This window comes from Ambystoma mexicanum, chromosome 6p (assembly GCF_040938575.1).
Source record: "Ambystoma mexicanum isolate Mex_15411 chromosome 6p, UKY_AmexF1_1, whole genome shotgun sequence".
Lineage (NCBI taxonomy): Eukaryota > Metazoa > Chordata > Amphibia > Caudata > Ambystomatidae > Ambystoma > Ambystoma mexicanum.
The window spans coordinates 1,291,950,733-1,291,964,196 of NC_090935.1; positions in this window are offsets into that span (position 1 = coordinate 1,291,950,733).

Below are 13,464 nucleotides of genomic sequence, written 5' to 3' on the forward strand. Positions count from 1 at the left end.
CATGAGTGGGGGCCTGGTGGAGGGTGCCCCTGGATGCTGGGGGTGGGGCTGCTGGGAGACATGAGTGGGGGCCTGGTGGAGGGTGCGCCTGGATGCTGGGGGGTGGGGGTGCTGGGAGACATGAGTGGGGGCCTGGTGGAGGGTGCCCCTGACTGCTGGGGGGTGGGGGTGCAGGGGACATGAGTTGGACATGAGTGGGGCCTGGTGGAGGGTGCCCCTGGATGCTGGGGGGTGGGGGTGCAGGGGGACATGAGTGGGGGCCTTGTGGAGGGTGCCCCTGGATGCTGGGGCGGGGGAGCTGGGAGACATGAGTGGGGGCCTGGTGGAGGGTGCCCCTGGATGCTGGGGGGTGGGGCTGCTGGGAGACATGAGTGGGGGCCTGGTGGAGGGTGCCCCTGGATGCTGGGGGATGGGGGTGCTGGGAGACATGAGTGGGGGCTTGGTGGAGGGTGCCCCTGACTGCTGGGGGGTGGGGGTGCAGGGGGACATGAGTTGGACATGAGTGGGGCCTGGTGGAGGGTGCCCCTGACTGCTGGGGGGTGGGGGTGCAGGGGGACATGAGTTGGACATGAGTGGGGGCCTGGTGGAGGGTGCCCCTGGATGCTGGGGGGTGGGGGTGCAGGGAGACATGAGTGGGGCCTGGTGGAGGGTGCCCCTGGATGCTGGGGGGTGGGGGTGTTGGGAGACATGAGTGGGGGCCTGGTGGAGGGTGTCCCTGGATGCTGGGGGTGGAGGTGCAGGGGGACATAAGTTGGACATGAGTGGGGGCCTGGTGGAGGGTGCCCCTGACTATTGGGGGGTGGGGGTGCAGGGGGACGTGAGTTGGACATGAATGGGGCCTGTTGGAGGGTTCCCCTGACTGCTGGGGGTTGGGGGTGCAGGGAGACATGAGTGGGGGCCTGATGGAAGGTGCCCTGGATGCTGGGGGGTGGGGGTGCTGGGAGACATGAGTGGGGGCCTGTGGGAGGGTGCCCCTGAATGCTGCGGGGTGGAGGTGCTGGGTGACATGAGTGGGGGCCTGGTGGAGGGTGCCCCTGGACGCTGGGGGGTGGGGGTGCTGGGAGACATGAGTGGGGGCCTGGTGGAGGGTGCCCCTGACTGCTGGGGGGTGGGGGAGGGTGTGAGACATGAGTGGGGGCCTGGTGGAGGGTGCCCCTGGATGCTGGGGGGTGGGGGTGCTGTGAGACATGAGTGGGGGCCTGGTGGAGGGTGCCCCTGACTGTTGGGGGGCGGGGGGGTGGGAGACATGAGTGGGGGCCTGGTGAAGGCTGCCCCTGACTGCTGGGGGGTGGGGGTGCAGGGGGACATGTTAGGGGCCTGGTGGAGGGTGCCCCTGGATGCTGGGGGATGGGGGTGCAGGGAGACATGAGTGGGGCCTGGTGGAGGGTGCCCCTGACTGCTGGGGGGTGGGGGTGCTGGGAGACATGAGTGGGGGCCTGGTGGAGGGTGCCACTGGATGCTGGGGGGTGGGGGTGCAGGGAGACATGAGTGGGGGCCTGGTGGAGGGTGGCCCTGTATGCTGGGGGGTTGGGCTTCTGGGAGACACGAGTGGGGGCCTGGTGGAGGGTGCCCCTGGATGCTGGGTGGTGGGGGTGCTGGGAGACATGAGTGGGGGCCTGGTGGAGGGTGCCCCTGGATGCTGGGGGGTGGGGGTGCTGGGAGACATGAGTGGGGGCCTGGTGGAAGGTGCCCCTGGATGCTGGCGGGTGGGGGTGCAGGGAGACATGAGTGGGGCCTGGTGGAGGGTGCCCCTTACTGTTGGGGGGTGGGGGTGCTGGGAGACATGAGTGGGGGCCTGGTGGAGGGTGCCCCTGGATGCTGGGGGGTGGGGGTGCAGGGAGACATGAGTGGAGGCCTGGTGGAGGGTGCCCCTGGATGCTGGGGTTTGGGGCTGCTGGGAGACATGTGTGGGGGCATGGTGGAGGGTGCCATGCACTGCTGGGGGTGGGGGTGCTGGGAGACATGAGTGGGGGCCTGGTGGAGGGTGCCGCTGGATGCTGGGGGTGCTGGGAGACATGCGTTGGTGGGCAGTAGTGCAAGGTGACATGTGGGTTGGCTGGGGGGCATGGCCAAGGTGGATGGGCTGCCTGTGGGACATGTGCAGGGGTGCAGAGTAGTCCCCTGTGGTGTGGGCCGCCTGCAGGGGCCGTGGAGGGCGTAGAAGGAACAGCTGGGAGGACCCACACGGCCAATTCACGTGTAGGACTCCCCGGCACCCCCGAAATACACGTAGGCTGCTGGATTCGCGTGTGGAATTTCCCGCGCACCCGGAGTCCACGTACCCTGCTGGAATCGCATGTGGAACTTCACAAGCACACCGAAATACACGTACCCTGCAAATTTGCGTGTGAAACTTCCCGCGCACCTTGGAATACACGTACCCTGCTGAAATCGTGTGTGAAACTTCACGCGCACCCCGAAATACACGTACCACGGACAATTGCGTGTGGAACTTCCCGCGCACCCCGAAATACACGTACCCAGGCCAATCGCGTTTGGAACTTCTCGCGCGACCCGAAATACACGCACACGCTATTTTTCACACAGCGGGTGTCCGTGTTTGTCGGTACTCCTTTGCACCTCATTTGTCCTAGAGGACCACAATATGGATCATTCATCATAGCTGTATATAGGTGCTTTTTGTAAGCGGACATTTTGCCGCACATTTATTTCAGGCGCAGGGACGCTACCGCCTGCTTTCTTGTGGCAGACTTGTTCGGCCCTGTGCGCGTCTTTGACCGTGCGCTGGTTTGCCCTATTCGATTCCATGAATACGAGTTGTAGGCGAGCATGTGGGCGTTCTGCGCACTTGCCTCCTGTACTTCCCCCGTGATGCCCATATTTTCACGCGTTGTTCCCCATTCCGAGTATTACGTCCCGTGTTCCGCCTACTTTTGTTATGTGCGCCGCGCTATGTGTGAATTCGCTGTGGCCATGGCGCACGCCGTTGGAGGACCTGTGCGCCGGCGTGCGCCGGCCACTTTTTCAGCGCACATCCAATATTTTTCTCGCGCACGGACTTCCATGAATCGATGTGCGCTGGTTTCCCTGCGATTTTCGCACTTGCACTGCGATTCGCACGTTTTGGCACCTCTGCGTTGGAATTTTCGGCGCACATTAATTCCATGAATCGGCCTGTGAGTCATCACTGAGATCAAACAAAAACTGGAAAAAATCAAGGAAGAAATGACCAAATTCAAAAAAACAACTATTGGCAAAAAAATTTGGAAACTGAAAAAAGATATTGATATGTATAAGGAAACCAAGACCTATCCATATCTTGTGGAAACATACTATGAAAATCTCAATAAAACAGGCCCCCTAAGAGGAAGAAATGGGTACCAAAGGAAACAACATGTGACCTTCTCCAATACCACCAACAGCACTACAAGCAGCGATTCCGACAATAGTAGCAACACTAATACATCACGGGGAGGAAAAAACCAAAGACAACAGTTTTTTCAAGGGAGGGCGCAAGGAGGCCGCAACCGATTCCAACCCCTAGCACGAATGCAAACACGGAATTGGAACGGGCCCGTGCAGAATTGGTGATCCCCATCTTCGATCTCTCCACACATGAACTGACAGAAGGAGAGACAACAGTACTGAGTCGTGGTCTAAGTTTCGTTCCTGTCAAAAAAGCTGAGAATTTCCAAACAGAAATTGAATTACAAAAATTCTTCCGTACGATTCGGTTAAAATATTTCTTCCGTAACCCTCGAATAAGCAACAAAGAAAAAGAAAAGAGCACAACTGGTTTAAAACCACCTTCAACCTTCTGTCCCACAAATAATATGATAAGCCCAGCCATTGTTGCTTTTGAGAACAGAATGATCGAAGAAACTACTATCGAAAAAAAAAATTTCCAAAGATAACCTTTGCCCGATGGAAAGACAGGCATTAAAAGATCTACAATAAAATGACCTTTTCATTATAAAACCTGCGAACAAGGGTGAGGAATAGTTTTATGGAACAAAAATGCATACAATGAAGAAATCAAATTACATCTATCGGATCAGAAATTTTACAGGCCACTACAGGGAGACCCAATAACGCGCCTTAAAGAGGAAATATCGAGCCTGATGTCACATGCGGAAGAAGAAGGGTGGATTGACCATGACGAGTTTTTCCTCATCAAAACCAACCCAACCATCCCAGCTTTCTATCTGTTGTCAAAAGAACTTAAAACAGGACTAAACCACCGGGAAGACCTATAGTTTCGGCCATAGATTCTATCCTAGAACCGCTGTCGATTTATGTAGACTAGTTTCTGAGACCCTTCGTATCACAAATGAAATCATACATCAAGGATACGACTAGTATGATAAAAATCATAGACAACATCAAAATTGAACAAGGAGATATTTTAGCAACACTAGACTTCGTTGCTCTACAAACCAGCCTTCCACAGCTCGAATGTCTACAAATCCTGGAACAATATTTGAACCAAGTCACATGAATAGCAAAACAGTTCCAACCACCTTTATCCTCGAGTGCGCAAGACTGGCACTCATGGAAAATTACTTCATGTGCGAAGATTCTTTCTACAACCAAAGACACGGGACGAGTATGGGGGCAACATTCGCCCCAGACATCGCAAATTTGTATATGGATTTTGTGGAGACAAACTCTATATACCACATCAACAACCCTTTCAAAACAAACATTATTGCTTGGCACAGGTACATTGATGACTGCTTTCTAATATGGAGACGTCCAGTTACTCTCCTCTTGGAATTTCAGGAATGGCTAAATAAACGCAACACGCATATCAAGTTCACCATGTCATATGATACAAAAACTATCCCTTTTCTAGACTTGGAAATTAGAACACAGGCAGACGGCTCCCTAAGTACAAATCTGTTCAGGAAAAAATGGATAAAAACACTTTACTGGAGTACAAAAGCTACCACCCAGCAGGTCTGAAGGCCAACCTTCCCATTGGCCAATTCCTAAGAGTTTGTCGCAACTGTACCACCTTGGACGATTATAAAACGCACAGGAAAAACTTAAAAAACGCTTTGAACAAAGAGTCTATCCTAAAAACAAATCAACGTGGCATACAAAAGAGCAAAAAATAGAAACCGAGAAACATGCCTTAATCCACCGAACAAAACAGCATTGGAAAAGATGACATGTATTACAATTTTTAGCCCTATAAGCCATCACTTACGTAAACTCTTCCTAAAAAACTTGCATATTATAAAAACAGAAGACTTCGACCCAGCACCTCTGAGATTTGCCTTCCGAAGACAAAAGAACTTGCGAGACAATCTCGTCCACACGTATCCTCAGGCAACAACGAAAGTTGATACACAAAGAACACTCTGGGATTTACCAACGGTAATAGGACACTTCAAGTGCGGCAACTGTTCTGTGTGTCCACTTGCAAAAAATATGAAAAATGTTAACTTGAAAGGTAGAAACTGGCAACTCAAATCATTCACAAACTGTAACACCCAATGGGTAGTATATGCGATCCAGTGTCCCTGCCAACTCTTTTATATTGGCAAAACTAAAAGACATATAAAGTACGCATAGGAGAGCACCGAACAAACATCCGAAACCAAACACCAAATAAACCTTTGGTCGCCCATTAACTTCTCCTCAAACACAAACCATGTGAAATGTTCTGGTTTATCATCCAAACAGTCCAAATTTCAAAAAGAGGAGGAGAACGAGATCTGGCGCTACGCAAATGCGAACAGAAAATGATTTTCAATTTGGATACAGTAAAAAATGGTCTGAATTCAGCGGTGGAATGGGGTATTTTCTTCTAAAAGCTTGTGAAATATCATCCGAAATGGAATAGGGATCCAACACACCCAATCCATGTCATCACGTCTTGAACTCTCGGACTATTAGTCCACGACACACTGGTTCTTCCACAATGGGATTGGATACAGGAAGGACTTCATTAATGTATAATGTGCCACATACAATCCATAATCTTCTAGAGACCATCAGGAGTATGAAGGTGCTCCAAAATAGGAAACAGTCACAAACCACATCAATGGCAGCATGACACCATTTGCAACAATTAATTAATTTAAAATAAAATGTGCAATCATGCAGAATATATGAACTTCGGGATAAGCTTAGTCAAATATTTTGAAAAAAAGGAATCTCAGCCGGAGTTACCAGCCCTCCGAAGGTTTTTACACCTTTCCAAGATGGCCGTCTGGACCAGACGTATATGTCTTTTTCAAAGAAAAACGTGGACCAGACATGCACACGTACAGTGACGTGACACGCTAACACGGAAGAGAACAACAACCCTCGCACAGCACAGCGAAAGACGAATTGGCTTCTGCGCGCAGACCAAGAGGAGTTGTTGCAAACCGAGAGACTTCTGAACCAACCGGTATCACTTATAAGGTAAACCATCCCCGTTTTTTCGAATATCCGAGATGTGAAAAGTGGGTTGAACTAAGGCACAGAAACATCTAGATGTCTTTTTAAATTATGGAAAGCCTACGAGTAACTAAAGAAGAGCTCTTGTAACGTCCTCCCCACCTTTTGTCCTCACGGGCCGGTGGGTGAGACAGAAATAAAACGGCATTAAACTGAAAGACTGTGTCCGAATCAAGTATGAAGGCTTCTGGGACCCAGCGTCAATGCTAACAATAAATCACCAAAGAAACACAAGGTTAGTACATATGCTAGATAACACGTGCTATCCTGCACATTAAGAAACAATTGGCAAAATCAAAAATATGATTGTTTTTCATAACTAGTTCCGGAGAAGAAATCTTGGCTTGAAAGAAAATATTTTCACAAGTGCCTCCTGGCTGACAAAACCGTGCATTGACCGCGAAAGCAGAGCAGAAATAATTTCGCTGCACAAGGGAATTCATGAAAAAGAAGTGATCTTCCACTTCCCCCGCTATATAAACCAACCTTTAGTCCAACCGCAAGAGCATATAAAGGTCAGTGAAAAAAGCCCAACTCACACAAACTTTTACCAAAAGAATTTTTATCGTGTTCTTTCGTTGTAGACCAAGCATTAACACAAATTCCGCTTCTCCATTCTTTACAGCACGAAAAAAAGTGTGAAACATCTGGGAATTTGTTTTTTGAACTTTTTGTCAACTAAAGAACACCAGGGATGGTGTTGATGTAATCTGTGTGCCGAAACATATGTAGACATCCCACAGACACTGGTAGAATATGTGTTTTTGCTGGCCTTTTTAACCTTTGAGTTTTTCAATTTGCTTCAAGTTTATGAGGTGTCTTGCGGAAAGCACCCATCACATATATTTCTTTGTGTTATCAATATTTCTTTGATTAAAAAATATGTTTTTACTTTGCCTACTTTTGGAAAATAATGTTTGTTCTATGTGATTCGTAGATAGACAAAACAGATAATCTATCACAATGTCCTCCCCTTTTTCCCTGACCCAAGTGCAAGGTGGACTAAAAGTGGGGTAATTGAGCTCTTTTGCGTGTTTTTTGACACTTCACAACTTAGTCCCTACTTTTAGCTCAATCCCCCTTTAACAAAAAATTGGGATTCAACCCTTTTTTACACCTAAAGTATTCTTAAAGGCTGGCTATGTAGTGAATATATTGCAGCGATGTGCTAACGTATATACATAGGAATGTATGGGCTATTGATGATTCCACCTACTTTTGCAGAGCTGGATCCCATGAGCAGAAAGGTTTTCAGTGTGTCACAGTTAGAAATTGAAAACTTAACCATGGAGGTGAATCAGAGAAATGCTTGGTTGGCCCAAGACTAGGAAGTCAAGGCCACTGTGGGGTGAATGTTTGTACAGTAGTTACAGAATGTTTTAGGTGAGGAGCGAGAACATTGAAGACGTCAGAGGTTCATCATTTAATGGTATTTTATATACAGTAAGACTCTAAAACAAGGGCTCTAGTCACGTGGATGGATGAAAATAGACCCTTAGACAAGCTGTATCGAAACCAAGAAGACAGAGTATGACTATACACCCTCTTATTTTCCGGAGCAAAGACCATTTCCAAGGCCAAGTTCAAAGCCTTAATTTACTAGCAGGCTCCAAGAGTGATGATAGATGACAGGCTAAATGGTGGGAATCTATGGTTATGATCAGCTCACCAGCACCTGGGTGCCAGCCTGCGTGCTGCTTATGTGTGTGGAATATTACAGAAGGGTACGAGGATTTCTAGGCAGAATTATATGCAGTACCCTTTGGGAACAATTAGGACTACAAGTGACAGTACAAATTCACCTTTGGTACAAGCCTGCACTACACAGTAAAGTGGTAGTGATGGCTGAGCAGCCAGACTTATCTCAGGAGTAAAGTGAGCAGTATCAATAGTTACACAAAGGACAGAAATTACTATGATTCAAGCAAACACTGACTCAAGGTTTCTGATAAAAGAATATACATTTATTTACACATGAGTTATTAAACATGTCACTATTATCAAGCAGTTGAAAAATCACAATCTTAATACAGTACACCACACCCAATAGATTCTGGACAAGTTAGGCTCAAAATGAATGAGAGAAAAATGGCACTCCAGTGATTTAAAAGGGAGGGAAAGACAAAGTTAGACAGAAATTGGGCAGCACCAACAAGAAAGTAAGCAGGGCAATCTAGAAAAAGGAACTACAGTGAGGAAATCAAATTCAAGGGGCCTAGGCCAAAGTCAAGGGACCAAATACTTTGCAGAGGATCACACAGTTCAGGGTATTTCACGGTTAAGTCTTTGCTAAGAGTTCAGAACGAAGTTGGTCGGACGAAAAGTTACTTTAACGAATAAAGAATGACAAGCCCTCAGATTGGCAAAAGATTTCACACACTTTCACCGCGGCTGGAAGAAACGAACAACCGGGTTAGCACAGTGCCTAAAAAGCAGAAGAATGCTGTAGCTGAGGCGACGTTCCTGGCAGATCCAGCAGGCTCACTGTTCCTTAAGCGACTGTCGGACTGACACGAAGGAGGAAGACTGGAGGGTCCTGCACTGCTCAGGGAAGAAACCAGCAGTGGAGCAAAATGACGGAATAAAAGGTGCGCTCCTTAAAACCCAAGCAGGGTCCGGTCCTACTGGCTATCCGGGTTCACTGTAGCTTTGTTCAGCAAATTCGACCAGAGGAGGGAGGCCTGGTTTGCAGTTTGGCAAACTGGTTGTTCCCACCAGCTCAAGGGGTTAAGATTCCTTGCAGATTTTCCCTGTCGACGAAGTAGGGCATTCGGACCTGCAGCAGGGCTTCACCGTGAGGTTCAGTCATGGTAGGGGTCCTCTTCTTCCAGCTTCTCTTCGATTCTCTCGTTTCCGTGGTGACTCTGCCTTCCAAGCCCAAGAGTCCTGCTTTTTATGCAGTTTTCCCCCATCCACACAGCCTGCCTGTCAATCACACAGCAGGGTGGCTGTCCTGCCGGGACAGACACCACAGCCAATCATACCAGAGTGCGACATGGGTCTCCAAGGAGACCCTGTGCAGGGAGTCTCAAATCCCTCCCTCATATCCTGTCCCACTCAGACATTCAGGCACCTAAGGAGGGCTTCTGTGCAGAAGCCCGCCAAAGGACGACGAACGAAGGAATCAAACCTGGTTTGGCGTGCAGAGAAAAACACAAGAACGACTTTTACAAAAAGAAATGGCAAGTTAATCCAGCCGGAACTGTATAAAAGGCTATATGGGCCAGCGGGTTTAAGTTCGAATCTACTAAAATAGCCTAAAATACTACCAGGGCTATTTAAGATAACCGCGGTAGTAAAAATAGGGTAGTTACCACTGCCACCAGCCAAATCCTAATGAAAAGGGAATGAAACAGTGTTCCATGAGAAACAGACAAAAAGGGATAATTATTAACCCTTTCTAGAACTCTATGTAAGATAGCTTGTACTGGGTTTGTGAGTTTAAAAAGACTAATAAAGTCAATGGCAACTTTACATGTTCTGGGAGACAATAGTCAGTCCCAGAAAATGGAGTCGGAGTTGGGAAGTCTGAAAAAGACAACCCTGTGTCACTGCACTGAAGGTGCTGTGTAACACACCTTAAAAAGATTAAGCCTGTGGAGTAGGTGAAGCTCCACAGTCTATGAACACAAAAATGTTTAAACACACACAGCAAAACACATGTAAGAGTGGGAAAAAAGGCTCACACTCTTACCGGGTGAAAAAAATATATCCTAGAAATCCAGATAAGGGAAATTAGCCATTCTGGAGAATTCTCCCTAACAAGGGTGCCAACCAATTATAGAGGGTCACTTAATAGAGAGCCCTATAGTTTGTATAACCAATGGGGTGTTGTGTATTTGATGACGTTCGTAGAAACCTGCACTAGAGGAGGGCTTAGTTGCTCCAACTGATGTTACAGACCCAATCACCTTCTCTGACAAGTATGGAACATATACTTCGAAGTTCCCTGTAAGCGAAGCACTTCCCAAGTAGTTTATTATAGTTTTCCACGTAGGTAGACGTCAATGATGATGCGTTTTTTGCATATTAACTGCATTTTTTATTATGTACATTGAGTGAGAAGATCGAGAGAGTTTGTTGATGATTGTTGTAACTCCCTGTTTTAGATAATTGATATTAAAACAGATGCACTTTGCCAACTTTCTGAGTCAGTTTGATTATTGATGTTTCAGTATATTCTGCATTCCCATCTATCTCAAAGTATTGCTACCTCGTCTTAAAGGCTGTGTCGGACACCCCAGTTCACAACCACGGTTAAACCACACAGGTGATTCACACTGTATGATGGTGTGAAATGAAGTTTTTCTTAAGTCACATGATAATGGAGACACAACACCGCGGGTTAGACACTTTGGGCAGTGTCAGTTATGTCATAATGCAACGTTAGGTTGACCAGCCAATGTGTTTAATTTATCTTGAAGATTGCCATAAACTAAGGAGAAATCTTGCTCCTCTATAGAGTGAAATTTGTGTTTTTTTGCCTTTATTGTATAGCCACTTGAGGATGATCTTGATTGATCAACACGTGTGCATGTTGTGGCAGTGATGTTTAAGCCAGTCACCAAACTGAATTCACACAATAATTGTGCAGGCTTTGTAAATACAATCAAATAAACACATTTTTTGGAACACTATTTGAAACGTGCTGAATCTTTTAAAACTGTTGGTGTAATACTCTTGAAATAAGAAAGCAAAATGTCCCATAGACTGGTGGTTTTAGCCTGCCTTGCTACTAACAGGGCAGCTAGGACAAGATATGTAGCACTTATTTTTCACTCAAAGCAAATATTTAACATAAGCAGCTGCTACAAAAATAAACGATCCAACACTACATAAACACAATTCCTGAAATAGCTATAGATGGGATTACATTAAAACATATAGATGTCGTTATTAGTTGGGAATAGGCTGTGCAGAGCAGTTGTTACAGTGGCTGGAATTGCTAATCCAAGATGACTGTCGCTGTTACTTCTGTTTTTGGCAGTGGTGCTGTGGGTGATATGCTACTGACAATGTTGGTCAGAAAAGCATGTTACCTGTCGGCTCGGACTACAAATGTTGATGATAAGGTACTGTATCTATCTGGCATCCTTACTTTACAGTAACGTGAAGCCAAATGTGTAATTCCTTGAGAGTGAGGTTTGAGAGTTTATCAATGATAATGCGAAGCTTTTAACACTTGAAAAACACATTTGTTCACAAAGATATAGGTGGCATGTTGGAAATTCCTGTGTATAATCATTTTCACTGTAAATAGCTGTCCTTTCATTTCCGTTTATGACACCTGTCCACTTGGTTGCAAAACCGCTTCCTCAGGTGATACGTCTGTTGATCATTCTGAGCTCTGCCACATATGAATGTACAGCTGCCAGTACTCTCGTGAGCCTATAATAGTTGATGTGAACAATAGGACACAAGGGGAGACTAATCTTATGTTTTCACACCACTCAATCTTCACAGTTCACTGTAAACTAAAGATAGGTTGATGGGCAGGATTTTCAAAACTGCTGGGGGCCTGTGCTGGTGCTTTTTGGCCCATGCATTCGCCCGTCACGCTCATAACATCGGCGCATGCTTACGTTGCCTCAAACTGGTGAGCAATAAAAGCAATTACCAGAGGAACATTTCCATAAATGTTTGCAAAAGTAAAACTTATAGGAGATGATATGCAGAGCCTAAACCCCTTCAGTGTGTTAAGCAGAGGAGCCATTCAGACAACAGATTGCTGCTCCGGTTAACGGGCTGCGGTGCTCTGTATTTTGTCGTCCTAATATATGCAGCATCTAGTGCATTCGAGAGAAAACAGCAGCGAGCTAATGATTGAACTCGCTGAGGGTGTAGTGTAATTACAATCCCCTCCTAATACATCAGGTTTTAATTTGAAACTGTTCGGCATTAGTCAGTGCGTTGCGTTTGATTATGTCGCCCCTTTTACAGTACTTTGCTATCTTCTCTCCTGGTGATCATTGATAAATGGAGCCCTGTAGATGTTAGAGGATGTTATTTATAGTAGAAACGAAACACCGCCGTTACATTGCGAAGGAATGCTAATAGGAAACGTTTTCCGCAGCAAACATCGCACGCACGCAGTGCACGTCTTGCAAGATCTATTACTGCTGCTTACTGTGATTTTAGCAAGTAGCTAAAAAGTGTGCGTTGGTGGTGTTTAATTAACAGTTGTTTAACTATATACGAATAAAGCCAGGCAAAACAACAAACTAATTGCACATGCATTATTTGTTACATTTTAAGACGTTGTAACATTGCAATGTTTTTTCCTCCCAGAAGCACAATTACGTGGTGTCTGACTTTCTCAGGAAGCTATTAAGAAAGTATTTCCCCTTCTGAACTCTGTGCCGACTGGTATCTGCAGAAAGGGCAAAAAATACCTAATGAGAAATTACCACATTTTTTTGGTCGAATTCATTGGGTATGTTTGTTCATTTGTATTCGAAATAGATGTGGGGTGGGGTAAGAGTCTCCGTCTGCATTATAAAAAAAAATACATTAAAAAATGCAGTCATTTCTCAGTAGGTATTCGATCATTTCACGATAATTTGTGTTCTCCTACTGTGAGGAAAAGCCATTTTATAGGACTCATAATCCACTTATATGATGCCAAAGTAGGTGGCTACAGCATTTTCTGTGGCAGATATTTTGCCCACGTTGGGCTGCTTTGAGATGAGGGCAGAGGGTTCTTGGTTTTTCTTTTGTTGTATATATTTCCCTCATGTCTTCCCACTACCATCCCTACAAGACTGGTGCTTTCAGGGGGTGTAAAAGAGAAGCAGGCAGGGAAACACAAAAAAACATTTCAGATTGGTAGCTGTGATCTGAGGTTTGTGTTCCACTTTGGAGTTATAAGTGGCATAAGCACAATCTTCCCCCCACTGGGTATAAGTTTTCATATGTATTCCTATAGTCAAGATGTGAAAGCAAAAAGAAGATATCGAGGCTGAGTACCCCAAAAGGAAATACACCAAACGCGGGTTCAAAAGATACACAGATCTTTATTCTACAACTGAACAGTTTCAAAGGACAAAGCAA